Genomic DNA, 15367 nt, shown 5'->3' with positions numbered 1-15367 from the left:
CCCTTGGGAAAATTAACTGCCCACCACTAGAATGTACAGTGTCTTACAGGTTCCACTGACTGATTTCAAGCTTGTCAACTGTTTATGTTACCCTGACATTGGATATCTAAAAATGTCTTGCTAAGTATCTAATGGGATGACACAGGGTTTATGATGAAAGCATTGACAAGAACAGTTCCTCCACAAGCATCCATTGCTACAGGACCAGCTAAAAGTCATCACAGGTCTGGGAAAGGTCTGGGAATTGCCCTTTAGATTGGAACTCCAGAAGATATTACCCTGAACATTGGCTTTCAATTACTACATATCACAAATTGTACAAGAAGAAGGAGAAATAAATGTTTTCAGGCTGAGTAACCTATACCTAAAGTATGGAATTACCTTTTTGGCTTTATATTTGACAGGTCTGACAGCTCAGAGAACTGGAAAGGGTACCGAAAAGGGCAGCTAAAATGATGAAGAGGTTGGAGGAACACTTTTCCTACAAGGAAAGGCTAAAGGTTCTGTAGCTTTTTAGATTAAAAAGAAAAGACAACTAAAGGGAAGAAAAACTACCATCTTGCAACAACCTGAATACCGTGAAGAGCCATCCTTTTCTTCTTTTCTCATGTTACAGGACTTTATCAATCAAAGTAAATTTACTGAAGATTCTGATCATAGAAATAAAAACATTTCTTCCCACATAGTACTGACAGACTTTACCGGCATATCATGTCCTTCCTAAAATGGACTTCCTAAAAACACTTGGACAAATTCATGGGAGTTGGACATTCACGACAGCGAGTTATTAGAGTTAAATGAACAAACATCAGAAATGCATTCCCTTCTTTAGAATTTCTGGCTGGCTGCAAATCTGGAATGCTAAATTACATGATTGCCCATCAGGAAGACGCTCAATATCAGAAATAACAAGTTTATGACCACCAGTAGTTATGATTCTATGAAATATCAAATAAGTGACATCAATGGAGATGATTAATTAGACAACTGTTAACTTGTATGCAGTACATCCAGTGTCAGGTCTAAATTCTCATAGAAATATCCATTTATAAGAACTCTCTCCTGTTCTTAGTTAAAAGCTATTCTAAAAGCTTATCCAAGAAGGCAAAAGTGATAAAGTTAATAAGCAATACTTTCATAAGGTGGCTAAGATGAACATTAGCTGCCACACAACTCCATCTGGCAAAGAATAGAGATGCTTGTAACTTCCCATTTAGTAGATGAAGAAATAGAGATGCTGAGTATACATACTGATGCCATGCTTTAGGCAATCATCATAATTCATCAAAGGATCTCCAAAAATAGATCATGCCAGACAAATCTTATTGCATTCTTTGACCAAGTGACAAAATTAGTGGATCAGAGGAATGCTGTGGACATAATTTACTTGGACTTCAGTAAGGCATTTGATAAAGTAGATCACAACCTACTACTTGACAAGATAGAAAAATGTGGGGTAGACAGAACCACCACCAGATGGATCCGTAGCTGGCTGACCGGCCGTACTCAGCGAGTGGTCCTCAATGGAACTGCATCTATATGGAGGGAAGTGTGTAGTGGGGTGCCCCAGGGCTCTGTTCTGGGCCCAGTACTCTTCAACATCTTCATCAACGATTTGGATGAAGGGATAGATGGGGAACTCATCAAATTTGCAGATGACACCAAGCTGGCAGGAATAGCCAACACTCCAGAAGACAGGCTTCAGATACAGAAGGATCTGGACAGACTTGAACACTGGGCACTAACTAACAAAATGAAATTCAATGGTGAAAAAAGCAAGGTTCTACATTTAGGCAAGAAAAACCAAATGCACAAGTACAGCATAGGTGGCACCATGCTCAATAGTAGTAACTGTGAGAGGGACCTCGGAGTCCTAGTAGACAATCACCTAAATATGAGCCAGCAGTGTGCTGCAGCTGCCAAAAAGGCCAACACAGTGCTAGGCTGCATTAACAGAGGGATAGAATCAAGATCACGTGAAGTATTAATACCCTTTACACTTGGAATACTGCATCCAGTTTTGGTCACCACGATGTAAAAAAGATGTTGAGACTCTAGAAAGAGTACAGAGAAGAGCAACAAAGATGATTAGGGGACTGGAGGCTAAAACATATAAGGAACGGTTGCGAGAATTGGGTATTTCTAGTTTAACGAAGAGAAGGACAAGGGGGGACATGATAGCAGTATTCCAATATCTCAGGGGCTGCCATAAAGAAGAGGGAATTAAGCTATTTTCCAAAGCACCTGAAGGCAGGACAAGAAGCAACGGGTGGAAACTAATCAAGGAGAGAAGCAACCTAGAACTAAGGAGAAACTTCCTGACAGTGAGAACAATTAATCAGTGGAACAGCTTGCCTCCAGAAGCAGTAAATGCTCCAACACTGGAAGTTTTTAAGAAGAGACTGGACAGCCATTTGTCCGAAATGGTGTAGGGTTTCCTGCCCGAGCAGGGGGTTGGACTAGATGACCTCCAAGGTCCCTTCCAACTTTACTACTATTACTATTACTATTACTAAATTATAATTCCTGCCAGGTTTATATATTTGCACAATCTGAAAGGCTTGGGTCATCCAACTTACTATTTTATGCAATGCACTTCCTATTTGGTCATAAGCCAAATTTGCAGATCAGACGTAATTGCCAGAACTGCAAAAAACAAAACAAAACAAACAAAAACAAAACAACAAACTTGAATAAGAATGGAGGCTGAGTATTTTTAGTCAAATGTGTATCTGACAATACTTCAATTTCAGTAGCACTGGACTTTTACTTTTGTTTTCAATCTGCATCCTGTATGGTGAATTTACTTTTCTTTGGAAATTATTTATTTAATTAAGCTTTCTACAATTAAGCAGTCTGATAAATCATTTCTATAAGTTTCCTCCAACCAGGAACAGCTTGTACTTTGTATTTCCCAATTCTAGCACACGGTGCAACTGTGTACTTTCCATTCTTCACACAAGTTGTATTGTGTGTTTTTACAAGAGATTTCCATTTGATTTTCAGACTGAAAACTGTTTGTTCAATAATCCTCTTTGGATGCATCTAAGCAAAACTCTCTGTTAAAGCACTCACTGTACATATCTACTTAGAAGCAATTCCTATTATATTGCTGCAGCTTATGCCCAGAAAAGTAAATGAAGAAGTGGAACGTTAAACTTCCCAGAATGGTTTCCCTTCAGATGCCAAATGGACTTTGGTTCTCCTATGTTGCATGGATCATTAAATGGCGTGGGAAATTATAATAGCAGCATGTTATGCAAAGGTTGGTCTGAACAAGTGTGGCAAATAAAATGAGGAAATGCACACATTGTATCTTGGAAAAGTTGTAGCAGTGGCATAGAAATTTAGGGTTACAATAACATCTGAAATGAATCCAAGCCTGAGAATGTAGCTTTACTTGTTTCAAAGGGCTGCAGGTCACTAAACACTAGCATGATTTAATGCTCCATCAATTATTTCCTGCCTGTCACTTAAATAGGCTTCATAGATGCATAGCAGGTTTGAGGGTAGAAAGTCAAGACAAAATAAATGATTTACTGGCTGGGGCAACACCTGTAAGTTAAGCAGCTCAGAAATTAGCCACAAGTAGCATATTAGGGCAGCTAATCAGGCAGGGTTGAGTATTTCGGTTTCTTGATTTCCCCATAAATAAGGCTGTATGTGGTTGCCCTGAGGTGATTTTGTGATTAACAACTTTGGCATAAAGTCATCAGGCTGGACAATTTAGTGGGAGGCTACAGCTCTGCAGTGTAAGCATGTTGCTTATTAAGTTTATCATAAGGATATTGATCTTTTCATGTTATCACCATACTGCTAGATCAGATTGCTTTCATTCATTCATGTGTAGCATGTTAACATGTTGTAAATTATTGGCCATTAGGCTGTATCTTGCCTAATTATTGAAGAACAGTCTTTTTCTCCTTTACACTTCCCAGAATTTGTACAGAGCCTCTAGAACCCCAATATAAATGCAGGAGTACAACTAGAAAGCAAATTAATATTTTTCAATTATTACATATTCTTGTCTTCAGTTCATGTACTTACATTGTTCCAATTCTATTTGGACGTAACCATAATCACTTCTATTATTATCTTAGGAGTACATAAGGAAGTAGAAGATGTTTAAGACTTTATTTTTCTTCCCTGATAACACACTCTAGAGGAGCTAGGTCATCTTATGTAAGATGTACAATATAAGAATGGGACCTCCTATCCATTTTTGTAATGCCGTTTTGGACGCTTCCAAAGTAAAGAGCAGTTAGGACCATTGTGTGCATGTAAGGTCTTACCAAAGGGACAGAAATAGCTTTGCATTTTCTAACAGTCTCTTAATAAAGAAGCACATATGAAGTAGAGTGCGATGGATCATAAACACACACTCACCAAAGAACCAAGTTCAGCTGCTATTTTCAATCATGTTCATATTATCTCTGGTGTGATACCTGTTTCCCTTAAAATATGAATCGTTGCCTTTACTGGTACTGAATACATCAGTTCACAGCGCAAACAGTGTTTCAGTGCAGAAAATCCTGACAGATACGCTAGACAACACTCTGTGCTCATTTTTCTGGTTCTCCATGAACATAGAATGTATGAATGTAACCAATCTGTGCTAATGAATAAGGCAGGAGGCTAGAAACCAGAGACTATAAGTTCTAGTCCTTCCTTAGTCGAGAAAGCCAGCTGGGTGACCTTAAACCAGTCACTCTCTCTCAGTCCAACTCACCTCACAGGGTTGTTGTTGTGGGGAAAACAGAAGAAGGAAGAAGCACTAGACATGTTTGCCACCTTAAATTGTTTATAAAAATAATAAAAGTGGGATCTAAATAAATAAATAAATAAATAAATAAATAAATAGTGCAGGCATCTAGTTCAGATGTTTCAGGAAATGAATACTATGAATATAGGGATCAGTATGGATCTGATGTATTACTGGGGCCAATTTACAGTCCAGCAGATGTACAGATTTGATTCACAGGCAGTCCACAGGAAGCGTGGGGCTGAAGGGGATAATTGAGAATATTTGACCTATTTTTGAACAAATTTCAAGGACATGTATTAAGGGTAGGAATGGGAACATTTCACAATCCAGAGACCATGGAATCTCATTCCCAATCCTAGTTGGCACCTTTTAAGCCAAAAATAACATTACTATTATTTACCACTATATTTAACAATGCACATTTCAGAAACTTCAGCAGCTGGGGTGGTTTATGTCAAACACCAGGGAAATCAGGATATTTAGGCAGTTCAAATGAGTAAAGATTAATTGCAAGCTTAAACTCTCTACAAGAATCTGACCAACTACTGTGTTTCCCCAAAAATAAGACCTGGTCTTATTTTTTATTTGCCTCCAACCAGCTCTCTCTCTCTCTCTCTCTCTCTCTCTCTCTCTCTCTCTCTCTCTCCCCTCCCTCCCTCCCCCACTCCCTCCCCCCCTCTCTCTTTCTCTCTCTGTGTGTGTCTTTTCCACTCACCTCCGGCATCGACCGCCCTACTCAGCCAGCCCACTTCTTCTGCAGTCAAAGGAGCAGCTTCATTCTGCAGTTGAGATTCTGTATTTCCCAGTCAGAGGCCTTTCTGGAAGGCCTGTGTAACTGAGAACCAAGCTACAGATTGAATCTACAGCTTGGTTTTCAGCTGCACAGGCCTTCCGGAAAGGCCTCTGAGGGTGAAATGCAGGTCCGAGCTCCATCTCAGTTGCAGAATGAAGCTGCTCCTTCCACTACAGAAGTAGGCTGGCGAGGCAAGTGTCGATCCATGGAAGGCCTGGTTGCAGTGGTAAGCCCCACCCCCACCCTAGATTGATTTTTGGGGTAGGGCTTATATTAGACCCACCCCCAAAAATCAAGCTATTTTCAGGGAAACACGGTAGCAGTCGAGGGAAATGAGCGGGAGATAAGCGAGGCATTCAAGATGAGCTGGATTTACAGTATATTTTTTGTGGATGCACAGGGACTAGTTGTCAACTGTCCAGTTAGCATTTCCAGAAAAAGAAACTCTTGGGACATGATTTTTACCAAGAGTATAATACTTTACTGAAAATTTATGAAACCAGCTCTGGTTTTCCCACTTGAAAGCTTACTTAATTAAACAGTAGATTCCCTCACTTCCACCCACCGGGTGTTCCCATTGTCCAATACTTCTTCTTGTTATGGGAAAAGTCCACTTCTCCATTGGGAACCTGTGTTAGTGACCTTGGCATTATCGGTATCAAGCTCTCAAAGATGCCTCGGTTGCCTAGATATCATCCGTTCCCCCCTTTGCATTCCACAATCTTGTCAAGCTATGAGCAAAGGAGAAAATATAGGTGAAAGGGCGAATCAGTCTTGACACTGGTGACTTATGGCACGTTTGATCCCTCCTTCCGCCCTAGCCTGGTCATCTCCTATAGTTTACTTATTTTGGGGAAAATACAAATATATCACTCCTTTTAACAATAACTGTGAGCAACATTTGTCTCTCCATACCTACCAGCTGATCTTATTAAACTCAAGAAGACTCTCTGCCTTGAGAGAGCATTTTCCTAGGTTCTTTTTCTCTAAGGGATCATTTCTCCAGCCTGTTCAGTATGACTGTAAAAAAGGCTAAAGCATTTCAAAGTGATTAAAGAACAATGCACACATTGTTGATGGTACTGTGGAAGGTGGTAAAAAAAATAAATGGACCTGAAACTTCAGTCTGTCATGCTATATATTTCCTTATTAAATGTATAAGGTTGCTCAACTCTGTTGCCATTCTGAGCAGTATATAACATTAAAGCATATAAACAAAAGAACAACAGAGGTGTGTGTGTGTGTGTGTGTGTGTGTGTGTGTGTCTGTGTGTGTGTATGTGTGTGTGTGAACCCTACAATTTCTAAAAGGAACTATTGAACATACAAGGGGCTGCTACCCACTCCAGCCCAAGAGCCAGAAACTCTTCAGAACAAGGATTAGCTTGGGATCCAATGAATCTCTGGGTGGAAGTTGAAAATATTCATAGAGAATATTTCAGAGCAAATTGGAATTACTTTTACTATCCATGATTGAAATGTATTTCCCCTGCAAAGTACACTAATTAATTCTTGTAGCCTGAATAAGAACAATATGGAAGCAATACAGCCCATCTTAAAAACGATAATGCTTTTGATTGTTCCATTGTCAGGCTTCCTTGTATAAAACAAACAAACCCTAGTCTTTTGGGAAAGGAGATGTTAAATCACAAGAACAGCGAGTCGAAGTGGTTACAATCAGAATCAAGCACAGGTTAAAAATAAACAGGCTTATTGTGAGAACTGGGGAATGATATCAGATGATCCCTGAGCAGCCCTTGAGATGTCAAAGATGATAATACAGTAACAACATTTGGGAAGTATTTCGAGTTTTACACTTAGCCTTTGGCAGGGATTTATTAAGACGGAATAAACCCTGTGACTTTTCAATCCCAGGTACAATTTGTTTCTCTAATATAACTGCAGGAGTAATGTGTGATAGAATCCTTTCTTTTCCCAGTCCCTCTCGTTGCTGATGATATGCTATAATTGGTTCTCCCAGGCCATATCTCAACAAGATAAAACACAACACATGTACATCTGTGGCCCAGTGTCAATGCCTTAAATGTACATCAGAAATGCATTAAATCTTCTGATTGCTATTTTGCTTGCGTGGCTTGCAGGTTCAGCATTTTCTCCTGTAATGCACTCCGTTGATTGCCTTGAATTATTGGTTTGTCTTCCCTACCAAATCAAGCGCACCACCTACGTGGCATGGGACATAAGAATGGGCTGCATGCGCCCTGAGCTTTTTCTTTATTGAAGAAAACTATCCAAATGTCCATGTGCATTATTATAGATCAGTGGTATTCAGTAGGACACTGGAGGAGGGGTGCTATAAAGTTCTCAATGGCTTTCCTGAGAAACATGCACCTTTGTGGTCTGTTTATACATTACAGTGGTAACTTTAGCCAGCACACTAATAAGGAAATAAAATATAAGTAGATCTGAAGGAAAAATATATAAGTACAGTAGATCTGAGTGTTATTCACATAAAGGAATTGGCCCATCCACAGTTCCTAATAATCTCACCCAACAGCTTCAAAACAGATATTATATAGCTTGTGGGAAGCTAGAAGGGAAGCTAGAATTACCCTACAGCAGAGGTCCCCAACTTTTTGGGCATCAAGGACCGGTTCTGTGGAGAGAGGTTTTCCATGGACAGGAGAGTGCATGGTTTTGTGTGCTGCCTGCATCCCATGGATGGGGCTTTGCTTGTTTGGGTGGACTGATTGATGGCATGCCATGGCCGGTACTGGCCCATGGACTGGGGGTTGGGGACCCCTGCCCTACAGCACAAAAGCGTTGGGGAGGGGGGCAGGAAATAATATTCTCCAGTACTGCCCTTTGAAATCAGCCCACAACCATAACATAACTGGGCCTCCAATCCTGAATCAGTCCAGAAGGATAGGGGCTATTAAGAGCCAGTTTGGTTAAGACAGCAGGCTAGAAAGCAAGGGACTGTGAGTTCAAGTCCAGCCTTACCCATAAAAGCCAGCTGGATGACCTTGGACACTCTCTCTTAGCCCAGCCCACCTCTCAGGGTTGTTGTTATGGAGAAAATAGGAGAAAGAAGAAATATTTATAAGTAAGATGTAAATATATTGGACATATTTATTGCCTTGAGTTGTTTGTAAAAAGAATACAATCAGAATACAAACAAAATAAAATAAAAAAGTCACAACATCAAATATGACCAGGGACAAATGACCACATCATACTCTCTCCGCAGATGGTCCATCAAGATAACTAATGCCAATTCTGCACCATGATCTAGATTGAAATCAGATTGAAATGGATTCAGAAAATCACTTTTGTTCAGGAATGCTTGGAGTTCTTCTGTTACTATGTTGCACAGAATATATAAAAAAGTACTTCAATCACATGAATACATATAAAATGGACCTTTTATTTACCTTTTTAGTATAGATTTTCATTTTGTGCATCAATTTTCTGGAAGGAACAACTATTCTTCTAGAGTCATTCTGGTCATTTCCATATTGATGTAGATTATCCCAGTGAAAAAGGGATTCTTCAGTGCAACCAGTTCAGCTAATTAGCAGTCAGCTGGAGATGAAGTTAGCACCAGACCCAATTAAGGAGAGGGTCGGGATTTTGATTGTGTACTTGCAGTTACCCCTGCAGATATTCCTACACAGAGTATATCCTGATCTAATATCCTTCTAATGCCTCTTTCACACAATTCATTTTGGGAAATAAAGAGATTTAACTTTTTTAACATATCCAAAGCATTTATTGCTCTCCACTTCTGAAAAACTTCTGTCCCTTCCAACGGGAAAATATAAAATTACTTGAAAGAAGTGCAAAATAATTCCTGTTCTGAGGCACGCAATCCCAGTTGTTATGTCTGAGGATTGTGTATTGAACAATCTAAACCAGTCTCATCTTTTACTTAGAGCTGAAGGCAAATAATGCACAACAGTATCATCAATAAGGGCTCCGTAATGTTTTTGATATATGGTGGCATTTAAGATATAGGGTCATTGAAAGAGCTGCCAATATTTTTTTCCTTTATTTGAAGTATGATTGTCAGAAAACCACAATGGAATTGATTTCGCAATTGGACTAACTGAAATGTCACTTTGGGGATGCCTATTCTGTCCTTCAGGAGAAGCTCGGCATCCTCCCTGTTGGGTGTGTTTCTAGTGATGCATGAAGTGGGAGAGGACAAGTTCCGAGCAATCCATATTCTAGGAGTAATGAAGATATAAGGCTAGCCAATATTGGCACTGCTATGACTCAATTTGAGAGAATGAGTAAGACAGAAAGCAACCCTTCATCACGGACCAAAAATGCCCCATGCAGGATATAAATAACCTGAAAAATTGATATTGGTAATGCATTGTATTAGGTGAATACATTACACGGACTGTTTGAACTCTGCTTATGTGTAGAAACAGGTTTTAAACGGGAGCTTCAGGACAAAGATTTGATTTATCAACCCTAAGATGAAATTACAATGACTTCAGGGAATGATCGATGGAAATCCATCAATGCTAATTTAGGTAGCACTGAATAATATTTTATGTATAGAGGTAAAATCCAAATTAGAAAGACAATAGAAAATATGATCAATAATATTCAGCTAGTCAGTCAGTCTTAGGTAACACAGAGACAAAAATAATTTCAGCTTTTGCCGTTTGCTGAAAATTAAAGACATGGTAAAGCCGGTGTTAACTCTTATTGATGGGAGAAAGCCTAGCATACATTTAACTCTGTATTTAACTATGTCATGAAACTAAACAATAAAATATATTTTCAATAGGTAGTGCAAATTTAAATATGAAAAAGGATCAGATCTTATACTCTGTTCTAAATCATATAGTTTAAAAAGGAAGTTCTACTGATAGAATGGGTTGTACAAATGAAATTGTGTCTATGTGTGTATGTGTGTGTATGTATGTGTTGCATACATATATGAATGGGGAGGCATCTGCTTAGAATATTTGTCAGCTTTTACTCATTTTCATTTCCACCTCATCACCACAATTGTTTCCATCCTTCGGTAGGTTGGATTCTATGTCTAGTCTGTACTACTGTATGAAGGGTCACTTTGGGATCTTTTATACCTTTATTCCAACCATCTCAATTCTCTCATAAGCACAAATTTCCATTTATACCATTCTCCTCCTCCTCCTCCTCCTCCTCCTCCTCCTCCTCCTCCTCCTCCTCCTCCTCCTCCTCCTCCTCCTCCTCCTCCTCCTCCTCCACCTCCTCCACCTCCTCCTCCCTCCTCCTTCTCCTCCTCCTTCCAGATACAATCTTGCCAGAAAAGAAGAAACAAGTCATGTCTGAACCTACACCATGGCAATAAGGATGTCAAACCATCAATATTTCCCACCCCTTTACATTAACGCTAGAATTATCCACTGGAGAAATTGGACTTTTGGCAACCTAAATGGGTCTTTGATTTACTTCACCTTTCAGTACAGTATTACCTCAAGAATGTCAACCTAGATGCTGATCCCCTCAGGAAGAAGCTGCACTGAAGACATACTCCTTGGAATTTAATTTCTGAGGAAGGTGTGGCTTTGTGCTTGGATCCAGGGACCATGGAGATCCAAATATGAGAAAATCTAACTCAGTGTGGCTTGACCAGCTGGGATTTCTTCCAGGGATCTTGCCTGAAGTGAGTACCAAGAAGTCGAGGGAAATGCATGTGTCTGATCTAGTCCTAGAAGACCATTTGTGAGTCAAAATAGCTGGAGTAATAACTTCCCTTTTCCCTCTTATGGTAGTCCTGTATGAATTAAATCTTAGTTAGGCCACCATCTTATTTTAGTTAAGACAGCTGTGAGACCCTCACAATCCACCTAAGACCCTGTAATGTCAAAAGGATTGAAGTAGGACTAATTTGTTTTTAATCGTAATCATTGTTTTGGAATGAAAGCCAGGATTCTGTCCTCTTAATATAAATATTGACTACATTACTATCAATATATACAGTAGTTCAAAATTTATGGATATTTCCAAAGAGCTAGCATCTAAAACAGCTCATGGTTATCAATAACAGGTTGCTTAAAGGTCTGGGCTGGTAAAACATCTATCACTATTTGCCTGGGGAAAAGTTCCACTAAAATCGGGGGGGGGGGCTGACTTCTTGAAAGACTGCATTATACTTTGGTTCCACAAAAGCAAAAGATTAAGCCTTTGCTCATTATGGAAAGAAATGCTGTACCTTATCATTCTGGCCTGTTTCCCGATATGCACATTAACCATTTCCCCCAAATTGAAGGACTGTGGGAAGCAACCTAGTTGTTTTCCTCTTTGGCTTGCTAGGTTGCTGCTTCATTTTATAACTGACTTATAGCAGTCATTGCCATATGAGATTCTAGGCTGAGCCATGGCAAGACTAAGTAATAGATTGAAAAATACAATTATTGCTTACCTACAGAGTTCTTTTGCTGGGGAGGTAAAACACATATATCAGAAATGTTGGTGGTTTCTTTTCTCCCCAGGCCTATTCGATAAATGAACGTTACACCAGGATTCTTACACAGAATATCTTTGAAATGGGGTTTGTATTGATTTTTGTAACTACTCTGTTAGATGACGTTATCCCTTAGTGTGTCATGTGTAGATGGTTCAGCCCGGAGCAGGTCATTGAGGTGATAACTGTCATTTGGAGGGACAGAAAAGCAATCATAGCTTTTTCATTACTTACTGTTTTCCCCCTGCAACTGTGGGATCATTTGACATATTATGGGCTTCTTGTGATTTAAGCTGCATTCTGAAATTAAGTGCTAGAATATCAAGCTGAGGATTTAGAAAAAAATAAACTTAGTGTCAGAGAAACCACACTCCCTCTAGGTCAGAACCATAATCCCAGTGTATTAGCAGTCAGAAAGAAAACTGTAACAACAACACTAACAACAATGACTGTAAGATTTGTAAGGGCCCCAGGGGCCTATGGATATTATTAAGATATTGTTTTCAAATCGAATCTTCTGTCTGTCCTAACAATAGGTTAATTATGTTACTAACCTTTACTTACTTTTAATTAGACCTAAAAGTAATTATATTATTAATTATATTAACATTGAAAAGGCCTGCAGAGTGACTAGGAAAAAAAATCCCACACATAAGAAATCTATTATGGTCTGCTAGGTATTTATTTCACATATGCACACTGATTTTGTAAATTCAGAAAAGCTCCAGCTATATAGTTTATTGAGTCTCTTGGACACTTCTGAGCACAATTAGTAGGTCCGCAGTAGCCTGTAGGTCAACGGTGGACAACTATGGCAATTTTACGAGCTATGACCTATGACTTCAACTCCCAGAATTCTTGAGCCAGCCATGTAAAGTTGTAAAATTGCCATAGTTCCTCAATCCTGCTGTAGCTCATAACTTGTGGAAGCCTCCAGAAGAACCAATATTATCCATATCAGATGGTCCCCAGGTTTCATAAAGAAGAGATGAGGAACTCATGACATGCAAGCTTTCTATAGCACCAATTTTGTTTTTTTTTTCTCTTAACAGTTCACAGATACAAGACCTTTATTAGTATTATTTTGTTTAATGAAATAATAAGAAAAATCGGTGCCTATTTTATTTAGCCCTCTTCAATTCTTCCATTCCATCCCCCCAAAAAACCCTGGTTCTTCAGTAAACAGCGTGTTGTCTGGATTCATATGTTTAAAAAACAATCAATAATAATTAATTTCTAAAGTTCAATAATCAATATATTAATTAATGATATATTTCTTTGATTTTCTTTTCATCCAATAGTATTCTACTTTTGTCAGCATTAAGCAAATATTATTCTTAAAATTCAATACATATAAAGTTAAATATAAACCTTTTTCTTGTGTTCATACAAATAACAGCAACATCAGCATATATCATCTTCTCTTATCAGTTTATATTTCAATTGCGTTTATAAAAGTCATCTTGTTAGGTCACTGTATGTCCTGTTTTCAAGATTTTTATTTAAGCTTAATTTCCCCTCTGTATTCAAACCATTCTTATCAGTCATAATTTTCTCAAAGTTAATAACCTTTAAATATACAACCTTTTCATTCATGTGCACCATCCCAATATTTTTATATTTCATATATTATAGAAATTGCTGTACTACTTATATATCTTATCTCTCTTATTGTGAGATCCATAATTTATCTATTCTTTTAACCGTATTCAAACAGTTATTTAATCATATAGTACTCCATCTGGTAAGTCGCATTAAATCTCTCAGATCTGATTCTAACCTTTTCTTTTGCCAGGTAGCTTTCCAAATTAGTGTGTTTGACATACCCAGGGGTTTTTGTAAATGTATTTTTGTAAATGTTGTTGGGAATAGAAGAAACAAGTTAGATCAGACATGTATTTCTTGTCTCTCAAACTTTAATGATTGTCCTGGTTGCTCTATAGTCCATTTTATTAGGTCTTCTTTCCAATCTAGTTGATTTCGAGGTCTTGAAAAATAGAATATCTTTTCCATTTCCATTGTTGTGGCAAAACCTTGCAAGTTTTCTTTTCTTTTTTTGTATTAATTTGTAGTTCTCTTCCTCTATAGCTTCCCTCTTTGGGTCACTGATTTGTGTTCTATTATCTGGTTTGTTTGTTCATTCTTAATAATTTTCTGAGAATTTTTTACTTGTAAGTTTAAGTTGGGAATATGCTCATTTATGCCATCAAAGTTGTTTTTAATCTCATCATGATTTGAAATCATTGTCAAATTAATCTGTTGCAACATTGCATACATTTCCTCCTGGAAAGTATTTGTCTTGTCTTGAAGTGTTGTTTCTGCAAATCTCTGATGTTCTAGGCTGGGGCCTTCAGAAGGGGATATTAGATGTAGTTTCCTACCACTTTTAGATAGCTATGCAACATCCATTTTATCTCTCCTTTCCAGATGTTCTTTTACCGGGACCATAGTCTCTGTGTTCTGTGTTTAGCCTTTTAAACGAGCCAGTATTAAAGTCCAAACAACCAAATCTTATATAGTTCTTATTTTTATATATAGTTTTTTATAATCCAATGCATTTCCAATTACCAAAGCACCACTGAAGGGAGTATTTTATAACAGTTCTTCTCTTCGGGGGTCTTACAATTTATCTACCAGCCAAAGCTTCAGTCCAGAATGTTTGAATATCCAGTAAAATTCCCCCCTAGGACATTAGCCAACAGTCAAAGTTTTTCTTTTTCTGCAGACAATTCTTGAGCTTAAAGATCACAGTTTACTAAATATTTATAATCCCAGAAGGCCAGCAGTTTTTAAAACAATCTGTAGTAGATGGACCAGTAACTTTTCTTTCCTTGTTCCCAACTGTTTTCTATTTGGCTGAAGGTCACTAAGGTTCAAGGGAACAAATTATTCTTTGTTTCTGGGTGCCTTCCCAATGTCTGAGTCAGTGTTGATGTTGTTCTATACTCTAATCATCCACTAGATGTCAGTAGTTATCCATTTTCCAACTTTTCAAACAAAGAATTCTTTTTTTATAATTTCATCAAAACTCTTTCAGATGTAAAATCTTAACGGTTTTCTTAATTTCAAGATTTATCCAGACTATAATATTGTTAATTTCATTTCAGTATATTTCTTTCCCCTGTAAAAATTAAATTGCCGCTTCCTTCTATGGAAGAGTGAGATATAGTCCCCTCTCTTCTCACTTTTGGATGATTTCTTGCTTTGGGGATCTTTTCTAGGGAATCAATTACAAAATAGAAGAGAGAAGATCGATATTCTCACCCAGTTCCAAGCACACTGTTCACCATTGTTCTGGTTCATGCTTTTGGACTTTGGCTGCTGGTAGCTTGGGCTAGACACTGATGTGCAGCTAGCCTTTCTCCTGTCGGATTGGAGGG

Source organism: Crotalus tigris, unplaced genomic scaffold, assembly GCF_016545835.1.
Source record: "Crotalus tigris isolate CLP2741 ecotype Arizona unplaced genomic scaffold, ASM1654583v1 scf7180000024391.5723578, whole genome shotgun sequence".
In the NCBI taxonomy this organism is placed as follows: Eukaryota; Metazoa; Chordata; class Lepidosauria; order Squamata; family Viperidae; genus Crotalus; species Crotalus tigris.
The sequence above is the reverse complement of the archived record's forward strand: the minus strand, read 5'-3'. Positions refer to the sequence as shown.